Source organism: Augochlora pura, chromosome 2 (genome assembly GCF_028453695.1).
Source record: "Augochlora pura isolate Apur16 chromosome 2, APUR_v2.2.1, whole genome shotgun sequence".
NCBI classification, from domain to species: domain Eukaryota; kingdom Metazoa; phylum Arthropoda; class Insecta; order Hymenoptera; family Halictidae; genus Augochlora; species Augochlora pura.
This window is the reverse complement of record NC_135773.1, coordinates 327,209-346,948: the sequence shown is the minus strand read 5'-3', so window position 1 is coordinate 346,948 and position 19,740 is coordinate 327,209. Positions and strand designations below refer to the sequence as shown.

Sequence of the window (19,740 nt, the reverse complement as noted above, 5' to 3'; positions counted from 1 at the left end):
CAACGCGACGACGATCGGCAGCGGTCGGCAGCGGTTGCCAGCGGTTGCCAGCGGTTGGTGTCGCTGTAGCTGGTGTTGGCCGGCTCTTCAGGGAATCTTTCCTCGACGGACCAGTTCCGGCAGTGTTGCCGGTGAACAGTCGTCGGCGAGTGAGAATAGACCGAGGGTAGAAAGACAGTGGGGAGGGACAGTAGCCGGAGAGGGGGGCGGGAAGAAGATGAAGCAAACAGAAGATTCGAGTGGGTAGAGGATGAAACAGGAGCAAGGTTAGGAGAGAGACCGAACGAAGAAGAAGAAGAAGAGAAGGAGGAGGAGGAGGATGCTCGAAGGGACGCGAGCGAGAGGAGGATGGAGAATAGTTGCTTAGGACAGAAGCAGAAAGAGGCAGATCGTAGAACGAGGCGAGACCAGGGATACCGAGGCGCTGGTAGAAGTGGTCTAAGAATTCGTTTTCTGTGACCAAAATTATTCTAGCGTTGCTTCAAGGTTTAAGGTTATAGTGTAGGAGGTCGTTGAATGCATACTTAGTCAAAAGTATGTATCATCAACTTTTATCAGCTTTATAGATTTTTTACAACCCTTCACGAGTATGCAAAACCCTAATTGAAACACGTTTCGGCCAAGAATCATCTAAAGCAATTAATATTTTGAATTTGGAAGCTTCAAATGGTTCTCGGGTTATAGTAAAACACGCCTTTTCTGTACGTTTAGCTTATGAAACCAAATTTTGGTCATGGAACCCTGCTTGGTCATTCCCCTGTGGATCGAGGGGAAAGATGAAGGTTGCTAGACCGGGCAGGGGTCCGCGAGAGAGGGAGAGAGTTAGAGAGAGAGGGGGGTGGGGGATAGAGCCGAAGGGAAAAGGAACCCGCGGATAGGTATAAAGAGTCGAAGAGAACGCGAACGAGACTGACAAGAGAGACGAGGAGGAGGAGGAGGAGGAGGAGGAGAGAGATGCTGAAGGAGGCTCTGAAGCAGCCACCCGAGAGGCGTTAGATGCGACTAGACGGAACAGCGGTTTCAAGCGAGAGCAACCGAGAGGAACAGAGAGGAAACGCGCGGCCGCGAGAGTAACACGGTGGAACGACTTGAAAAATGACCGTCTGTAAATCCTGAAACCCACGGGCTGTGCGGGCACGCGGATCGAGCCGCGCGGAATTCTTATAAAATCGGCCGCGCTCGCGCGTGCGCGCACTCACACTCGCGCTCGCACTCCCGCCTTTCTGGAAAAACATCCGTCCCATCAGCTTCGTTATTTACTACGCCCGTATACGTCTCACTCCGGGCATGATTCATTCAATAAGAGGCGTTAATCAGCATTTAAATTTAGCGGCGACGGGACGCGACGCCCCGAACCGGGAAAACGATTATCGGCCGGAACGATCGCGGCACGTTCCACCGACAACCCCCGTTATCGATCACACCCCCTCCTGTCCGCACGCGATTCGTCACGTGGGCTCGCCACTGTGCGACGAACAATGCCCAGACGAAATCCATAGTTTCTAATTCGTGGCGCATCGTGTGCACGCCCAAATTACAATACTATGCCACGTATGTCAAGGCATACGTATCTGAGAACGCTTTTCTACCAATTAAGCCCATCGAAACAAGAATCTTGTTCCTTACAATCGACTTTGACAATTAGAGAGAGGGTCCTTCGTATATCCGGAATAAAACTGATGTTAAAATGGTGGGGGGAGATCAACTTCCGCGAATTGATGTTCTCATTTCTCGGATTCCTGGAAAAATGTTGCCGATATACAATAAACTTTGCCGGGCCGATTACTTTACGTATGAAAAGTTGCGTAGTCGAACGAGCACGTGTAAAGAGGGGGACTTTGGTTGCCGAGCATACGCGTGCTCGCTCCCCTTTATCACTTACGGGCGCCCAATTTTCGTCTGCCGAAAATTACGCTGGCAAAGTTTACCATAATTTCCGGCGTGGCGCGGCGCGGCGCGAAATTGTCGTCCCCGGGCAGAGGACCGAGCCCGGTCGTTTTGGCTCGTCGCTTCAATCTCGCTCAATGACTCCACTTGTTAGCAACAATATTAGCAACAATTTATCGCGTCGCTCTCTCGAATCGCCGAGGTTTCTTCGCAACCTCTTTTATTCTTGACTCTTTGCGATCTAATCCGAGCCCCATCAATCTCACATTTCCTTCCTCCCTCCCTCCCTCCCTCCCTCGCGCCTCTCTTCCCACTGATCCCATTTCCATAATTCTTTGTCTAACATCTCCTATATTTCAACTCCAGCAGACCACCACCAATCCCAACTTCTCTCTTCGGCCATTCTTCTCAATTTGAACCGGGTTTCCCTTCGCCTCCGTGTCGAATCTCCTTCATCCTCCACGCTCGTTCTATCGGTTCACTTTTCCGTCTCATTGTCATCCCCTAATCCGATATCCCCATTGCCGACACGCGGGTTGTCTCGGTAGATTACGGTCGATTCTTTGCTACTCGAAGCAATAAGTAGAACTGTTCTTACTAAATTTCATTCCTCTCTCGGAAGTACAACCAGTCTTGTTTTGATTTAACACGGTCTGCACGAATCGTTGTCGGTAAAGTCCGCGTCGATCCCGCGGTATCCTAATCCATCAGGCTCGTTAGTAGGGAATCTAGTACCAGCGATCCGTTAATCAGGCTGTCAAACGACGTTATTTTATCGTCCGGCAGAAAACGAAATTTCGCCGGCCCGGTACGGTCCGCGTGAAACCGAAACCGTGGAACCCGAGGAGGTGCCGTGCAGAATCCTCGCTGGATGTGTATATCTTATCGCGGTCAGGCCCGAGCGCATCCCTCTGAATATGCATCGTATAGAGGCAGGGGCCCGGTCACCTCCCCGGTTCCTCGCCTTATTTCTCATTTTTGTCACCGGTCGGTAATGGGCTTAATTCGCCACGCAGGACTCTCGGTCTCGCAGGTCGGGCCGGGTCCGGGCCGTGCGGGCTGTACGGGCTGTACGGGCCGGGCTGGGCCGGGCACAGGGGCGCGGAGGATCCTCGTCGCGCGAACAGCGAACATCAGACACGGTCGGTTGGCGTGCCGGTCGAGGCTATAATCGTCCTCGCGTGTAATGTACGATCGGTAGGAGGACAAGACCCACTGGGTTTCTTCTCGGCGAGCGAGCTCGCCTCCTCGTCGAGAGGAAACTAGTGTGCGCGGTGATGTCAATGACACTGCAGCCGCGCAGCTGCTGCACACATAAGTCAAGCCCGACGCAACACGTGCGAGCCGCAGGTACATACGTGCGCGCCTGCTTGCTCGCCTGCCTCTGCCTGCCTCTGCCTGCCCGACTGCCTCGCCTGCCTGACTCCTTGCTTGCCTGGCGCGACCGAGTGCGTGCACTCGCAAGCTCCAACCTGGTCCAGGCGCACCAGCATCGGCTCCGGAACCAAGGGGTCCCCTGTACAGGTTCCTCCAACGCTCAAGGAAGCCACCTCTTTGAGCATCGCTTTCATTTCATTTCACTATCGACTCGATTATCGCAAGAAAAATCGTTCGATCTTTGCTCGACTTCTTGCGCTACGATTTATTTCGCAGCTACGTTGTTCGAGACGTTAGACAAACTGATACGTACTCTTTCTCATATTCCTTTGAAACTGTCGAAAATCCTTGTGACGATATCAATCCTGACTTGTACTCATCCCTGAGTAAAATATCACGGTTAATTGTTTCGGTGAGATGCTTTAGATGCCTCACCCGACACGCTCGCCCCTGTTCATCGCTATAACGGGGATCCCGCGTTATGAAACGTCCCGTACACTTGTGTTCCTGTAGGTATTTGTTCGGTCGTATCGTCGTATGTTACGTGTTTAAAGGAGCCCGCACGGTGAGCGCGTATCGAGAGAGAGAGAGAGAGAGAGAGAGAGAGAGACCCTGTCGGGGGAAAATATTGTACCTGTGTGTACGCCTCCGAGGGCAGAAGTCAAATATTTCCGTGCTGTCTGTGACGAAGGGGCCTAGGCGGACCCTCGCGCGCCATCGCTCAATGGAAACACCGAATGGTACCGTTCTGGACGACCCTCGGTGAGCGAACCCGACGATTTCTTCTCCAGCGATAATTAAACCGGTAATTTCGCGAGGTTTCTCGAAAGACGTGATTCGGGAATAAAAGCTCGACAAACCAACTCACGGCGATCGTTTAAAACATAATCAGAAAATAACGTTGATAACTTTTATAAAAGTTAGCAATTTTTACGCACATACATCGTCTAGTGAATAGGATAATTTGTCTAAACTGTTAAAGCGTATGGATAGTTCGTTGAAGTAAGTCTCTAGGAATGTGAGATGAAATATTTAATTTTCGTTACAAGGTTTTACCGTGAGAGATACGGACACTGACACAGTCATCTCGAGATACGACAGAAAGGTAGCTTAGTCCCCGTAAAACTAAAGCGCCCCGAGCACTGGAAATATTTTATTTGTAAGAAACTAGTTAGGTGGATTAGCGCTAGAGTTTCGAGCACGTAAGTGATCGTGTTTGTAGATAAATTAATTCGTCTTGGTAAACGGGATCGTTATTCCGCGCGATTTTTTTAAAATTGCTACGTAATAATTCGAAGATCCGTTCTTTCGAGCAGGAGATCAATTTTCGTGAAGGCATATGGCGAAGTTCTGTAAACACAGGATATACCTGACTCGCGTGTTCACGGGACAGGTATGTGCCATCGTAATTACAACCTGACAGAAACTTCTGGCGGTGAATTAAGGAGAATAATTGGTATGCCTCGCTAAATCGAGTTGAGCGGACGACTTTTTTGAGAAGTTTGGTAACAGTCGGGGTAACGCGTCAGTCCCTTCCGGTTAATTGAATGTGTCAAATTGCAAATCCGGAAAATACGATTCCTAATAGGGGGAAACTAATTTCCCTACCCTTCTTCGTTACCAAATAAAGTACAAATTTACAATACACGTTCGAAGACGCGACGAAGTTCGCTTTAAATGGCCTCGAACGTGTGGACAGTGTGTGCGTCTGTTTGGAAATCGAAGCGATAATCGCAAGAAGATCGAAAGACCCGCAAAATGTTGCGCACCATTGAAGCAGGAATGCGTCAATGCGCTGGCGAGTCCGTAAAAATACGGATATACGTAAATCGTGTACACGTACACGTACGCGTACACGTACGCGTACGCGTACCCCTTCGTCGCAGCGAATTAGGTTAACTAGAGCTGCGTGCTCGAGAAGGGACCAAAATGGAGACTCGTGGTATGAGATATACAGAACCAGTTTCGTGAGAACGTTTTCCACAGTGGACGCGGTGATCAAAGCGACCATAATCGCGTGAACTCTGACCCGCGACTGGAATTTAAACTGGGACGAATTAAGTGTACGCGAAGGGCGCGGCGAACTTGTCCCTTTGGAACAAGTTCCCTTTATTAGCTGCTTCATTTATCAAACAAATTCCTTCGTTTAGAAAGACGACGACTCTCTCTCTCTCTCTCTCTCTCTCTCTCTCTCGTATAGTCTTCGCTCGACGCTGAGTATTCGGTGCGCGTACAAGTAACCAGGATCAAGAAAACGCACTTTTATAATTCAAAGTAGTCCTTGCAACGTCTAAAAAAAAATTCGAAGATTTTTCCCACCGACCTTTCCAAAGAACATCGAAGCGACGACACGCAATTTTGGACTGGGGCAATTTTTCGGCGATTACGAGCGAAAATACTTGGCTTCCCCGGCAACGATATAAATTTCACGCGACTCGCAGGCGGATACGTGTGGTCGGAGCATTGCATAATAGGCGGCCAGTGCGTGCACGCCGCGTAATGCATGATAAAACGAAGGGAACGATTCGCTCGTAATACAAACACAATATTAATTACGGCGATCCGCGTTCCCAAGGCTCCCTTTCGTCGAGACCTGCGCCCGCGCGCACCCCCGTCCCGAGAAGATCGAGCGCCGAAACGGAAAAGGAGAAGGAGACGGAGAAGGAGAAGCGATCGCGAGGAGATCGTCGGCCGAAAAAGAGAGAAAGGCAGGAAACGAGAAGAAAAAGAAATGGAACGGGGGAGAATCCGTAACGAACGCGCATTAATCAGCCACGCGGTGGTGCATCGCCGCTGCACGTGCTCCGCGTTGCACACACGCACTCGCGCACGCGTGGGCGCCCGTGCTGCATCTTCGCGTGCTTGTAATTATTATAAATCCGCTTCCATGCCCCCTTCCTCGCATGCGCCATCATAAATCCGTAAAAATGATTCCGAAGCAGCCGCCGCGAAAATCTTATATTCCGCATTAATGACCGACCCCACTTTACGACAGAGATAAAACTTGAAATCGCCTGGAGTGGGGTCACCGTTTCCCAAAAAATCTGCGACAATAAAAATCTCGAAAGTCGAAATAAAGAATTACTCTTAAATAGATGGAATAATTTATAACGAATGAAATATCGGATTACGAAGAATGATCGATATTCGTATGAAATATTAAATTCAAAAGAATGCATACGGATAGTGCTGGGGGCAACTCTGCCACCGAGTCTCCTCGTTATTTTCCAAATCGCGTGGAAAGTTGCTCGGCCACGTCACGGATCAGCTGTTAGTTTATTAGTTATTATTAGCCATTATATACTAGTCCACGTATTAGGCGACTAGCGGGTCTTGTCCTTTTATGTAGTCACATGTCCTCGATCTCGTTGCTATCAGCTTCCGCGTGCGAAAGTGAAACGATCCCCGCGATTACCTGCGGTTTAGTAGCCCGTACCGCACGACACGTCGCGAAGCGCGATGTCCTCTCGTCCGACGACATCCGGACCTCGATGAATTTTACAGAATGAAATATCGTTTAACTTTCCGACGTTTTAACGAAGCGTGATAATAGTTAGGAATACCATCGTATACACGGGGAAAGAATAGACTCGATGATTTCGATGAAAAGCTAATAAACCTAACAAGCAAGGCAACGAACAAAGAAGAAACGGGGTTCCACGCGTGCAATCGCGTGTGAGCAATAATAATCGCAAGTGTTTCGATCGAGCGGCGTCTCTCCGCAGAATTAACTGGCAGAACAATTTCACTTTCGCGTCAATCGCAAAATCGAATCGAGCCGAACGAGGTTCGAGCACTGGTTTCCCCTCCGGGTCCGCTTTCCCCGATTGTCGGACGACCGATTGATCCATCCGCGACGACTACGGCTAATCAGTTTAATTGCGCTCGTACAAATTAGTCGCGGGCACCGATGCGAGTCGAGCCAAAGTCCACGATTATTCGCGAAAACTCGCAATTAACGCATACCGCGGTTCGTTAACGGCACGGGAAAAAAAAACGTTTTCTCACGTGCGCTCGCGCGGCTACGCCGCGTACGCCCACGTTGACGTCGACGTCTTCGTCATCGGTGTCAAAGGCGAGTCGTAAGCAACGGACGCGTCGTCGGACCTCGCGAGGCGCGGATTATTCAAAATCCCGGACTATTTTTGATTTTGCGGGATGAATTGCGAGTCCTCGAGCAGAGTAAACGATCCCAGGAAAGCCACGAGCCGCCGTCGCAGCCGCCGCCGCCGCGACGGGACGAAGATCGGAGCCACTTGAGTAGCTTCTCCCTTCTCTTTCCTCGAGAAATGGGTCCTGCACTTATTTGGCTTCTTCCCGTCCTTTCCGGTTTTCGACCTGGGAACAAGGATATTGCGAAAGAACCGAGGAATCGTGGGAAGTGAGCGACACCGATCGAGAAATCATCGAGCACCTTCGACCGAGCATCGTGCAGCAATATCTCTGTAAAACGACACCGTGCGCCGAGGACTACGACGGGGATCGCCGAGGATGTCCGTTGCATTGTTTCATCGAAAAACTCTGTTCCGGAACGACACCGGGTTCGCGCGAACCGTGCACACCTCTTTCGCACGTTCGCGTAATCCTTGCTCGTTCGCGGGGAAGGTTAACGAGAGGGATCAGCGTGGCTCGTGGAACGCACTTCACGCCTTCTTAAACGAACCCGCTTGGTAACCTAGTCGAGTTGCTGCTAACGGTGCAAGGATGAACGAAAGGATCGCGTTGCGAACTCCGGCGAGTCGATTTGCAGCGTTCATCGTTGCCGATTTTACTGTTATAACATCAATTAAGCCAGCCGAGATTATTCGTTCGTCGAACAGCGAAATTCGAAAGCCGAACACGCTCGCGATTCGATCTAATGGAAATCGATGGATGCTTATTGGTCCGAAATGTCCTTTAAATGTCCTGGCACCAGAACTTTGTTAATGCCTATACACGTGGCCGCGTAGCCGGGGACGAGTTATCGATTGCATTGACAGCGACCACGCTACCTCGACCCGCTGCAACTGCAACTGCAACTGCAACACGATTTGCGGAAGCAGGCCTTACTCTCTCGCTCGCGTGAATAGCGACGCGTGTCACTTTTTTCTCCGAAGGTCAGGAATATGGTAGCTTACCCATAAACGGTTTCATCCCCGATTTCTGCCCCTACTAATTTAACTACCAATTTTATCTCGAACGCCTACTTCAATAATTATCTCCGCATCTATCGTCTCTCGAAGTTCGAATTTCCTGATTATAGCCTAATCGCTTCATACATCAGCTAAAAATAACATGTCGATGCAGCGTTTGTTCGGAACTAAATTAGCACGTTCGCATGCACTTGGGAAAGTTCTCGCACCGGTTAAGGAGTAGACAAAATGAATAATTTCATTTGACTATTTCGAAAAATGGCAGATAACTTAATCGCAATTTCAACTTTGGAATCGCATTAACTCGGTAGAAGGGAAACGGTCATCGGGAGAGCGAGCTTGCGACCGAGTTCGAGCTTCGCCCCGACGAAGGTGCGAGCGAAGATGGTTGGTTTACCAAGGGTTCGCGGGAGATACGCGCGAATGCCTTGTCACCTTCTTAATCAACGGTGTGAACGTCGCCTTAAGTAACACCGCGTTACGCAAACAACTTGCGCTTTCGCATTGCTTTTTTCTTCCCACGTCGCGCGCGCGCGCACACACGCACACACATCCGCACCGGTACTGCCTCCTCTTGTCCACATCCACCGCTATTTTTCCGCAAACGAACATTTATGTTGCTAATACCTACGCAAAGTTATTCTCGGACCGATCCATAGGTCATTGATAGGAATCGTGGTCGTGAATGAACGTCGAACGCGGAAAACCCGATGCGCCTGTCAAGCGTAGCCTCGAACTTACACCCGACTAACAAGCTGCTGATTTTCGGTCAATTCTTGTTCTTGGTCTGATTTTTCCCACAAACTGTTCAATTAGCAAGTGCTGCGTAGAATAATTCTTGCGGTTTCGAGCGAACCAGCTTCTGTCGTTAAGGGGGAGTTAAACGTTTAATCCTCGGCCGTTATACTGGGTCAAAATGTCCCATGTTTATTTCAGAAAAGGGATAGAGGGACCTCGCGACGGACAGAGTGGAACGAACAATTTATCGGTTCTAAACGAAGACGATATCCGAGGGTAATCGGTGGCCCTATTTCCTCGACGGCAAATCGATCTGTCCGCGAGCGTTTCTCGTCCGATCCCCGGTCGAATCGCGAGACAAAGACGAGTCGAGTCTCGAGGTTGCAAACGAATCGAGCCGACCTACCGGCCGGCCGGCCGGCCGAGCGGGAGTCGACCGCTCCGTACATCAGAGCCAATTTACCGGCCATTATACGTTTGCCTCCGCCAACGGGTCCCTCCTCGTTGTTTAGTTTATTGGTCGAGTGCGATAATGTTGCGCGTAATCTCCAGCTGGAATATTTTCACGCGCGGTGGCCGCCGCCCGCGCCGCCCCGGCTTTCGACGATCGCCAATTAAGCGAACCAACGGTCGCACCTGTTAAATCGCCTGGCGATATTCGATCGAGCGCGGCCCATTTGCTTTCATTATCGAATAGAACCGTCGCGGTCGCGCGCACTACGAATACGAATGTTTACAGGGCCGCCGCGGATTATTAGTGAGAAGCCCCGCGGATGCGCTAATCGCGAGTCAAGGATCGATCCGTCTCACCTTGACGATTCGGCCGATCCAGACCCGTCGACGAGTAAAAGCTGCGGGACCTGAACTTGGTCGGAACGAATCTCGCTGCGAGGTTTCTAATTGGTAAGCGGTGTATGAATATTCAGCGGGTACTTTCAGCGCGCAGTCACTCCCAGTTTCGATTACATACTTTCCAAGGAACAATGAAGTGCGAAGATCATTGGGCAACACCTGTTCGTTCGTGTCTGCCGCGTTCCGTTCGTAACACGTTTTTCTTCGTTCCTCCTCAATAAACGCGACTGCTTTCCAATGTTAATTCGCTCATGCTACAATTTTTTTTCGAGCAGTCAGACTCGTGCGACGCGCACCTCGAAGAAGAGAACGCTGCCGAGGGTTCGGTTGCCAGCAATCCGCCGAAAAGAAAGTTATTGGAAGCGTTAACGATCGCTCGATCCGGCGATCGGCCGTTTATCCTTCATCGGGGTCCCCGAAGATTGCTCGATTGGTCGATTGCTCGATTGGTCGTCGCCTGCCTGGAGAGGTCCGTTTCGAGTCGGAGCAGGCTGAGCATTCGAAAGGAATGAGGATAGAAGGAACGGTTCAGCCAGGCCAGATATATTTAACCTCTTCGCTGCGCAGTCCGTCCGCAAGGAGCAACACTTGCTCTCCGCGATTTAAATAAATGTACGCTCCGAATACCAGCCATTGTCTCGGTCCGCGGCGCAACCACTTACCAGGCATTTGCAAAACAAACAACGCCCTGTTCAATGCGCAACCTGATAACGACCCCCACCGACCCTCCATTATTATAGTATTTCTACGCGAGGATTAGCGAACGTTTCAGCGTTTCATCCGATCCGTTCTCTCTGCTGTTTCCACGATTCGGTACCATCGGATCGCGAACGAGGAACAATGCGCCGTGCCTGAACAATGGTAGCGATTTCGTAGTCGTTGGACATAGCATTTCGTGCGATCATACATACGTACAATTCCCTTTCGACTATGACCGATGGTTGACTTTTGATCGTAGTACAATTAATTAGTTAGAAAAGTAATAGGTCGATCCGTAGGTATTATAGCGTTGCTTTTTAATTTTAACTTTTTCCCGCGTAATTATTGACTAACGAGATTCGAGAAAACGATATCGTGCGTATAAACTTGCACTGTTTCAAAATGACTGGTCGTTCCCGCAATCGGTAATTCTAGCCGTTAAACGGTTTAAAAAAGCGCTCTTCCACTAAAAAGTCTATCGATAAGCATCCAGTAGTTAAAGTGGTGGCAAACGGAGCTATTCCATTTTACCGGGCGTATCGATGATGAAATCGGGGTATCCGTTTCAAAGCCAGAATTAACGTGCGCCAGAGAATTAACGTCTGAACACTTGAAATCACCTGAACATCCGCAGTCTAGATCCGCCGAGTCCCCCTAGTGGCCTAAATAAGTCAGGCTAATCTTCTGCCGGAAGCGCACACGCTACTTTGTAGGGCACCAAGTTTCGCAGCGAGCTATTTAATTGCTGAATCAAAAATTGGACAACGCTGTTGGTCGACCAGCGATTCGCTGCGACGAGATCAACGATAGATTCGAAGATGACGCGTTGATAGCCACTCTATGCGGAAACCATATTGGTCCTCTAACGTGGGTAGTTGAGAAAAAATTCTCGAAAATTCATTCGCGAATTTGGTGTCGATGCGATATAGATAAATCATCGTTGTAAATATTAATGGCGTGCGAACGATCGTATCCTTCTCGCGCATTTTGCATTTTTTAACGAGAAACCACACCCACGCGCGTCTCTCTCTCTCTCTGTTTTTCTCTATTAATACTGTTCTTTGGTAACAGACGGTATACAAATTTGACGAGCATTTCACGTTGTATAAGATTCGAAAAACCAATCGGCAGAAATTACATATAGTACTGCGCGAACGCATCGAATATTTGATCTTTGCCAGAAGTTCGTCGAGTCGAGTCGATAACGGCGAAGAGGGAAACGATCTCGGGCTTGATCTCAAAGAAAACGGAAACGCTGGGACCCCGGGTCACGGAGATCACAGCAGCCAGAAGCCGAAACGGTATCGAGCCGACGAGATGAACACGGGGGCCGGGATAAAAATAGACGCTGAAACACCCATGAGGACCCTTTCGTCGGGTCTAAGTGCGTGAGTGGCGTGGAGTGGTTGACCAGTTGGTCGGAAGTGCACACTGCTCTCGGTCGATGGGAGGATGTCAGCACGGACCGTGACGAAAGGATGCAACTGGTTGAAGGAGGGTAGAGAGAGAGGCTGAGCGGAGCTCGGAAAAGGGAAAGAAGATCCCGAGGATGCCGAGGATAGGAGACACTCGCAAAGATCCGAGGGTTCCTAGTTTTGAGAGACGGGAGTGCAGTGTGTCGGAAGAAAATGGCTCGTTAGTGGAACGATGGTAACGAAAGAAGGAAATCGGAGGGACCGATCAGCGGTGATATAATCGTTGCGTCGAGAGAAGTCAAAGGCACGAATGATTTCGGAGCGGTTTGCGGCTCGTGATTCCGGGCTCTTCTTCGCGTCGTGCTCGGAATCCGAGGAAAGAAAGAGAAACACGGAGCCAGCAGCAGCGTCCAAAGTCGTGCTTCAACTTTCACTCTGATCTGTTACGCCTCGACAATATCCCGCCGCGTTGCCTTCTCTCGCTCGGCTCGGCTCGGCTCGGCTCGGCTCGGCTCAGTCCCCACCATCTTACCCCATAGCAGCCCGTGCACACCATTCCCGTCGATCCTGTTCCGATTCGTGTCTCGCGTGGGGTACAAGGTAATGAGTCGAGATGGGTCCAGGTATTAGGCCTAGTTTTTCAAATCGGGTTCACTTTGAATCGCGTCGCTCCCTCGGCAAACTTCGGAAGCTTTCGATTTAGTTAATTCTCTGAAAGGCATCCGATGGCTCTTCTTTACGAAATATCGCGCGCGTTCGGATAATGGAACGTTCATTTGGATGCGACGCTAAACCGAAATATATGGTCATTCGTTTCGAACGGATTTACAGGATCAGCGTACCTTTACTATCTTCCTTGCCATGAAAAATTCAAATTGACCATGATCCACTTTCATTCAAGTAATTCAAATGCGTACAAACGCGTAGGAAAAGTCTCGCATGCGCGAGAAACGGATATAACTTTCAAACGAATTGCGTTTTCTATACCTTTTTACCGGCAATTTCACTCGAATTTGTTAAGACAGATACACGCATTGGCAGCATTTAAGGACCATCTTCCATGTTTGTAGAAACAAAACATTACTTTACATATTATTACTTTACAGAAAACCTTTTAGAGCGAATGCGCGTCTCCCACTTACAGTAGATCGATATTTTTCTCACGGTTATAATGGTTGTTTGAATGTGACACGAATATCAATTAAAGTGGCCGAGATGTCGCTCGTACGCGTTGGTCATAAAATCGCTTGGCTCTTTATGACGTGTTTAAACGCACCACCGGACCAGGTAGATGGTAGATATCGCGGCGCAGAAACAAAAATGCATACCAATTGCGGCCAACGAAAGAAAAAGTTATCGTTGTAGACCAGCCCGGGGCGGAGTTAAAAATATAGCCAATTAAGGACCCACGCAGAGCCGAACGCGAGGGACAATGTACTCCCGCGGCTTGACAAATCCGAGATGAAACGGGCTCGTCGACTTTCCCCGTTTGTTTCCTCTCTTGAACGCGAGTAATATCCTATATATCTTTCGCCAGCTGACGTTCGCTGCATTCGGTTCTCCGTTTAATTGCGAAATAAGGCGAAAATCGCCCGTAAAATCGATGTCTCTGAACCACGAACCACCTTTCTCGCAAAAACAATTCATCTCTCGTTGCGGAAATCTCGAAGAAATATGCGTAAGCGAATATTGTAGACGCGACTGCAAACCTGTACTTTTTTACATCTTTAAAATCAGCCTTAAAATATCACCGTTTCCGAGTGATTTTTACAGAATTTATTGAAACATCGTGATTTGCCCGAACGTTATGAAGCGGTAATAAAGGTTCCGAACGTTGTAAAGCGCCGTTAGACTGGAGCAATGCTAAGTTTATCGAAAGGGGTCACATAATAGGGTCTACCCAGTCCGAATCCTGCGAGTCTAAGGGTCAATCGATAACAAATCTAAATATTGACGCAGCCTTTTATCAGAATCCACGATCCTTAAGTGCCGAGGCGATCGTAATTCACCGTGTATCTTGTACACACAGGAAAGGACGAAAAGCCGTAAAAGCTGAGATCACGAGAAACGAGGTCGTCGCGGCACAAACAGAGTCGCCCTTTTTGTAGACCGACGATCGAGCAGAGCCCGCGAACTATAAGAATAAGCTGTCGAGATTAGGATTCCTAGAACCATTCCGATTTCTCTTCTATCCTGCTTCCGTGAATCATCTTTCGTTCGCCATTAACAATATCGAAGCGATCATTGTTGCCACTTAACGTTCTCAAAGAGGTTTCATTGATACCGAAAGTATGGTTTCGACAACTTCGACCCATCTCTAATCTCTTTATTCCGTTGAACGTCTTGGTAATCAACTTGGGAAGATTATTCGAGCCTCGCGACTCGTTATTATAGTTGCCGATTATCAACAACTCTGGAAACGAGATATGTACAATGTTGAAAGCAACCAGATATCGAATGTTCCGGTTACATTCATTGATTAAGAAAAACATAGGAAAAAAGCTTACTGTACAAAAGAATCTGAGATATTATTTCATATATGTATAATTATTTTCCCTTAAAAGCAAAGTGATAACTACATCGTAAAATCGTGCGCAGACCTGTCGGAACAAACGATCTTATCTTTTAGTTTTTCTAATGGAATAATTGTAAGAGCCGAATCGAAAATTCATATACCTTTCCACGTACGCGCGACGGTTTTCGAATTTTCGCGATGCTACAAAGATTATTAACGGGACCTGAAAATGCGTTCGGTATACGTGTTCCAGCCGAGATCGATTGTCGTACTGCGACACTAGTGTTGGAGTTGGCACAACTCAAGGGTTGCCCCGTTCACGGTTGGCCCTGAGATCAAACCTCGGATCACAGAGACCTTCCGAGATGCTCTCAACGTTCAAGAGTAAAGTTTGATCAAATTTAGATACGGCCGCGTTTACGACCCTTCCCAGCCATCCGCAATTAGGATAATGCCAGAATAAAAATAGCGGCGGCATCTTGAATCCGACGCAACGAAAACGAAAACGAAAACCTCCGTGCCCTTTCCGCCTCGACTATCCGCCGTCTACCTTGAAAGCCCTCCAACCTGAATTTTATTCAACCGAATTCAAAATATGTACCTTCTTGTTTGCAACTAGGCTAATGCCAGAACCAAAATAGCGAACGCATCCTGGACGCATCGCTACCGACGACGAGGTGGTCTACCGCTCTACCGTTTTTGGATCGGCTATTTTTCTCTTTTATCGGCCACTCCGAATCCGAATTTCCTCGAATCGATTCAAAATCAAAAATACTTGATAGTCTACGAGTAAATATATAATACCAGAATCGAAATAGTCTCGAAACCCTTTAAACCAGAGTTCTGATATTAAATGTGAAATAAATTTTTGCATAGAAATGGAGAAACGGTTGGGACTCCCTGCGCGGTAACTTCGCGGAACGAAACCGTGCCACGATAAATTATGTCCAACCGTTACGGAGTCATCGATAAAACGCGGGAAACGGTGGCGTTAATATTTCATCGAACTCTTAAACGGCGGTAAGTAAACAGCGCGATACACAATATTTCAGAATCCGCACAACGTTCCGTGGCCAATAAATAACGCGGTAAATCATCCGCTAGTCTGGATCATTGCTGTGCTCTATTTAACCCTTGTCTATTGTTCGAATAATCGTTGCTTCGATACTCGTCAACTTTCGCTGAATTCACGTTCCTTATGTAAAATGCTTCATTCCGATAATATTCACCGGTGCGCGATAATATATAATAGTCCGACACGGAATATCAAAATAACAGAAATAAGTATGTATTCGTCTTCGACTGTTTCACGCAACGTTTCCACAAGACGCTCCGCGGCAACTTTTAGTGTACGATGAAAATTCATTTTCCGTCTACTCGTTAATCATTTCCGCCCTGCGCTAGACCTCGAATAAAAAAGGAGACGCGAGTTAACCGCGATAAAACTTCCTTCGGCTTGTGCAATTTAGCTCCGAGCCGCATAACTTGTCGCAGGCCGGATTTATTGAAACGTTTCCTGTCCGCTCGATTACACCACGGAATTAGTAAGATGCCGTGGAATATATGAGAAGAACGTGGTAAAATATAATGACGTTTAAACTTACCCGCTTACAGAAATTGCTACCTTAAAACGACAGCGGAATATTTATCTGGCAGCGGCTCTGTTTTCTTCCCCGATGAAACACAGTCGGCGGGGCGGTATCGATATAAATGTCTGGGGAAGAAGGACGCACGCGATTTTCTACGACTCGCGTGTCGTAGAAAACCCTCCAACACGAAAATCTATTCTATCCAAGTCGATCGCATCGTTTCTCGCTGCTTTGAATTTTTATATGAAATTCAATGTCGTAGAAATTGTTAATCGTTTCCTCCATCAATGGTATCGAAACTAAATCTAAAGCAGAAAATCGAAACTCGACGATTTAGAAATCGATCGTCGATAACAGAAAGGTAACATGGCGAACGCGATCGTTGCCGCCGTTAAAAAATATATGTATTACTTGCATGCACAGGGGAACGTAATTTTCATTAATTGTAACCATTTGTTGTTTAATAATCCTGCATTCGGAACGGAGGACACGAGTAAAACAAATAGTAAAACGTTAATTCGAAGTCCACCAGAAACAATACGGAATGTTGCAATTAACGGTTACTCACATTTTCGAAGTCCCGCTTTACCGAAAGCACTGTCAGATTCCGTGCACTCGTGCGCACCGGTTACGTAACCACAGAAATGCTCAAATTCGTCGCACACACGCGAGATTTATAACGAGAACCTTTATAACCCTTGTTATCAAGCACACTTGTAACTCCGCGAAAGGTGTCTTCTTTCGGATCGCACTTCATCCCGCTTGCTACGGTTAATCGTATAAACTTCGACTTGCTTCCGTTCGCGAATTTTCGAGTGTTACGACGCTAAACCGATCTACTTTTCTTTAAAAAAAGGAGAAACAAAGAAAAGTAGTTGCAATGCGCGTAACAATATTTTTCACAGATAACCTAGCGCTAGGTTCCGGGGGTTTCCGAGACCTTCCTCGCGTCGAAGGCGGCTTCGCGGCGGGAAACACGTGAAACGCCGTCGTTATAATGCTGCATGGCTAAAGTGTCATTTTCAAATCGCAACTCGACGAAAAGCCGAAAAACATAAACCCGTTCCCGTCGTTCTCATCCTTTCCCTCCCTTCTTTCTTCTCTCTTTCGTTCTATTCTCGTTGCTTCGCTTTACCGCGATTCTTAGAGTGCGAGCTAGGCACTCGCATACACGTGTACGCGAAAACCTTAGCCAACGTACGCGGCGGTTCCCTTTCTCGCGATCGGGGTCTCGTTAACAGCGTCCGCGGCTGGATCAGACTTTTTCTCCGGTCACGATACCGAACGGAACAGAACGGAACCAAACAAGGAGAAAAAGAGTGAGTGTGTGTGTGAGAGAGAGAGAGAGAGAGAAAGGGAAAGAGTACGCGACAGGTCCACGCTGTTTCGCGTAGCCTCGTGACAACTGCGAGAAAACGCCGGTAAAAGAGAGACGCGAAACGGAAGTTGTTTCGATTCACGGTTTACTTACCATGCAGAAGAACTTCAGCCCGGCGTTACGCCCGCGCACGTACCACAATCTAAGAAAGCTGTACACCAACGAATCGGACAATCGGAGGTAAGAAATCCGTGATAGCTCTTCGCCGTGATCCTGTTCGTTGCAGGAGAGGTTCCTTCGAAAAGCACGCAGGCCTCTCGACGTCGTCTCCTCTCTTTCTCTTCGCCTCGTTTCCTTTCGAACTGGTCACCTTACCAGGTACAAAACTGACGGACGGACGGACGGAGGAACAGGACTACCGGCGAATAGAAAAACCTCACACGCGTGGTCCTGCGGCAGTGAGCAAAAAAAGGGGAACGTTAACGCGACGAATCGAAGTCAAGTGCAACATGCACACACGAGCAACCGTACGGCGCGCGGGTTCAGCGGCCGACTGAAAGGATGCAGTCGCCTTTGGTCCGCCATGGTCCGCTCACGGACCCCTGTGGCCCCTCGTGGTCCGGCCAACCCCCCACCACCTCGCGACTAACAGAGACAAAGCAGCTGCGCGCGCACCTACACATTTTTTGACCCTCCGCCATTCTCCCTCCCCTCCGAGCCGCTCTCCCCCTCCCGCCCCCCACTCTGCCGCCCTTAGGCTCGATCCACCGTGCATCGTCCCCTACGTTCCATCGTACGGAACACAGGCACACGCTGCCTAGCGATGGAATCGATCCGCTGCACGATGCGATAATTCACCAATATAGCGGAACAAAATTATTACACAAGGGTTAATCTAATTTCCGGTGGTTTCGTTCGGTTTTCGACCAATGGAAAACATAATGCGCAACTTAACCCCTTCAGCGTCCCATTTCATTTTTAGAACGCGCACCTGTGTGCTCAATTCGCGTTTGGCTACGACGAGTATACTCGACAAAAGCAGAGTAAGCTTACATTCTATTGCTAAATCTAAAATTTGATGTATTGTACCACCCATTGAAGAAAGTATAAGTTAGATCGAATCGTTTCCTTAATTCGATCGAACACTCGTTTAATTTCTTACAAAGTATACATAGTTATCGAAATACATTAATCGATGTATTTTGAGACCGTTACCTTTGATCCATAATCATCCATCCTATCATGGCGCTCGTAGGATATTTGTCGCTCATTTTCAACGACGATAATATGATTGAAAATATGCAGTTTATGGTGCAGAAAAATGGATTCGTAGTTATCCTTTTTACAAGTCGAGTCCTTTGAGCGAGTTTCCCAAACTGTCCGCATGGCGCTCTTGCATCGCTGTCACATCATCGCGCTTAATACTATTGGATAATTTGAAATTTTACGTATTGAAATTTCCAAGACTGCTTGAAAAAATACAAAGAGTGTAGGAGATTTGTATGGAATTTGCATACGAAAAGTGAAAAGGATATTGAAATATCTTTTTATCTCTTAGGATATTGAAGTATCGTTCAATCGAAGAGAGGAATCTATTGTATGAAAAAAACGGTCGTAGCAGTATTTCTCATTAACCCTTAATATCTTAAAGAAACTGTTAGACGTTTAATTCTTCTCATGTTGCGTTAATGTTTTCATGAAATATTATTGATTTGAAAGCATACCCCTGAAGACTGCTATTGAGCAGGAGGGTATTGTTCCCATTGCTAATAAGGCGACGTACACATCGCTGCCAAGGAGCAGCCTTAGTCGACGCTCTCGCCCGCATGCTACCGCTCGGTCCCTCTTCTTTCTTCTTAGAGGACTCGTCATAGGCCCTGTTTACACCCCGCGAGAAGGAGAGACTGTTACCGGTCTGGTAGCTTATATCGATATAGGAAAAAGTACCGGCCGATCCTATTGCACTGGCGGAATCGAGGTAACCGCGCTACAATCCGTCGGACCAATACCAATCGCGGCACTAAAATGACGATCTTCTAACGCATCCTGATAACGACATTGCTCGCATTGCCAACGATACAAGGCGCTGTAGATTACGTAATAACAGGGCAACAGCTATATTAATAGCCGTTGGTAACATAATGAATTAAAACGTAAATTACTTTCTACTAATCCTATTTTATATTTTATTTCTTGTTGGAAAAATGTTCCCACACCA

General features: G+C 48.0%; 1 protein-coding gene across 3 annotated transcripts in view; it reads right to left on the bottom strand.

Moving 5' to 3' along the window:
• The window catches only part of LOC144474730 (uncharacterized), a 225,793-nt gene extending 207,697 nt beyond the window's left edge, over window positions 1–18,096 (bottom strand). For 2 of the 3 annotated variants that reach the window (XR_013494785.1, XM_078189929.1), the window contains exon 1: window positions 17,676–18,095. The gene's annotated coding sequence lies outside the window, so the exon portion shown is untranslated. Of the gene's footprint in view, window positions 1–17,675 lie in introns of all 3 variants that reach the window. The other variant, XM_078189919.1, reaches the window with a different exon arrangement.
• Between the last annotated feature and the right edge of the window lie 1,644 nt (window positions 18,097–19,740).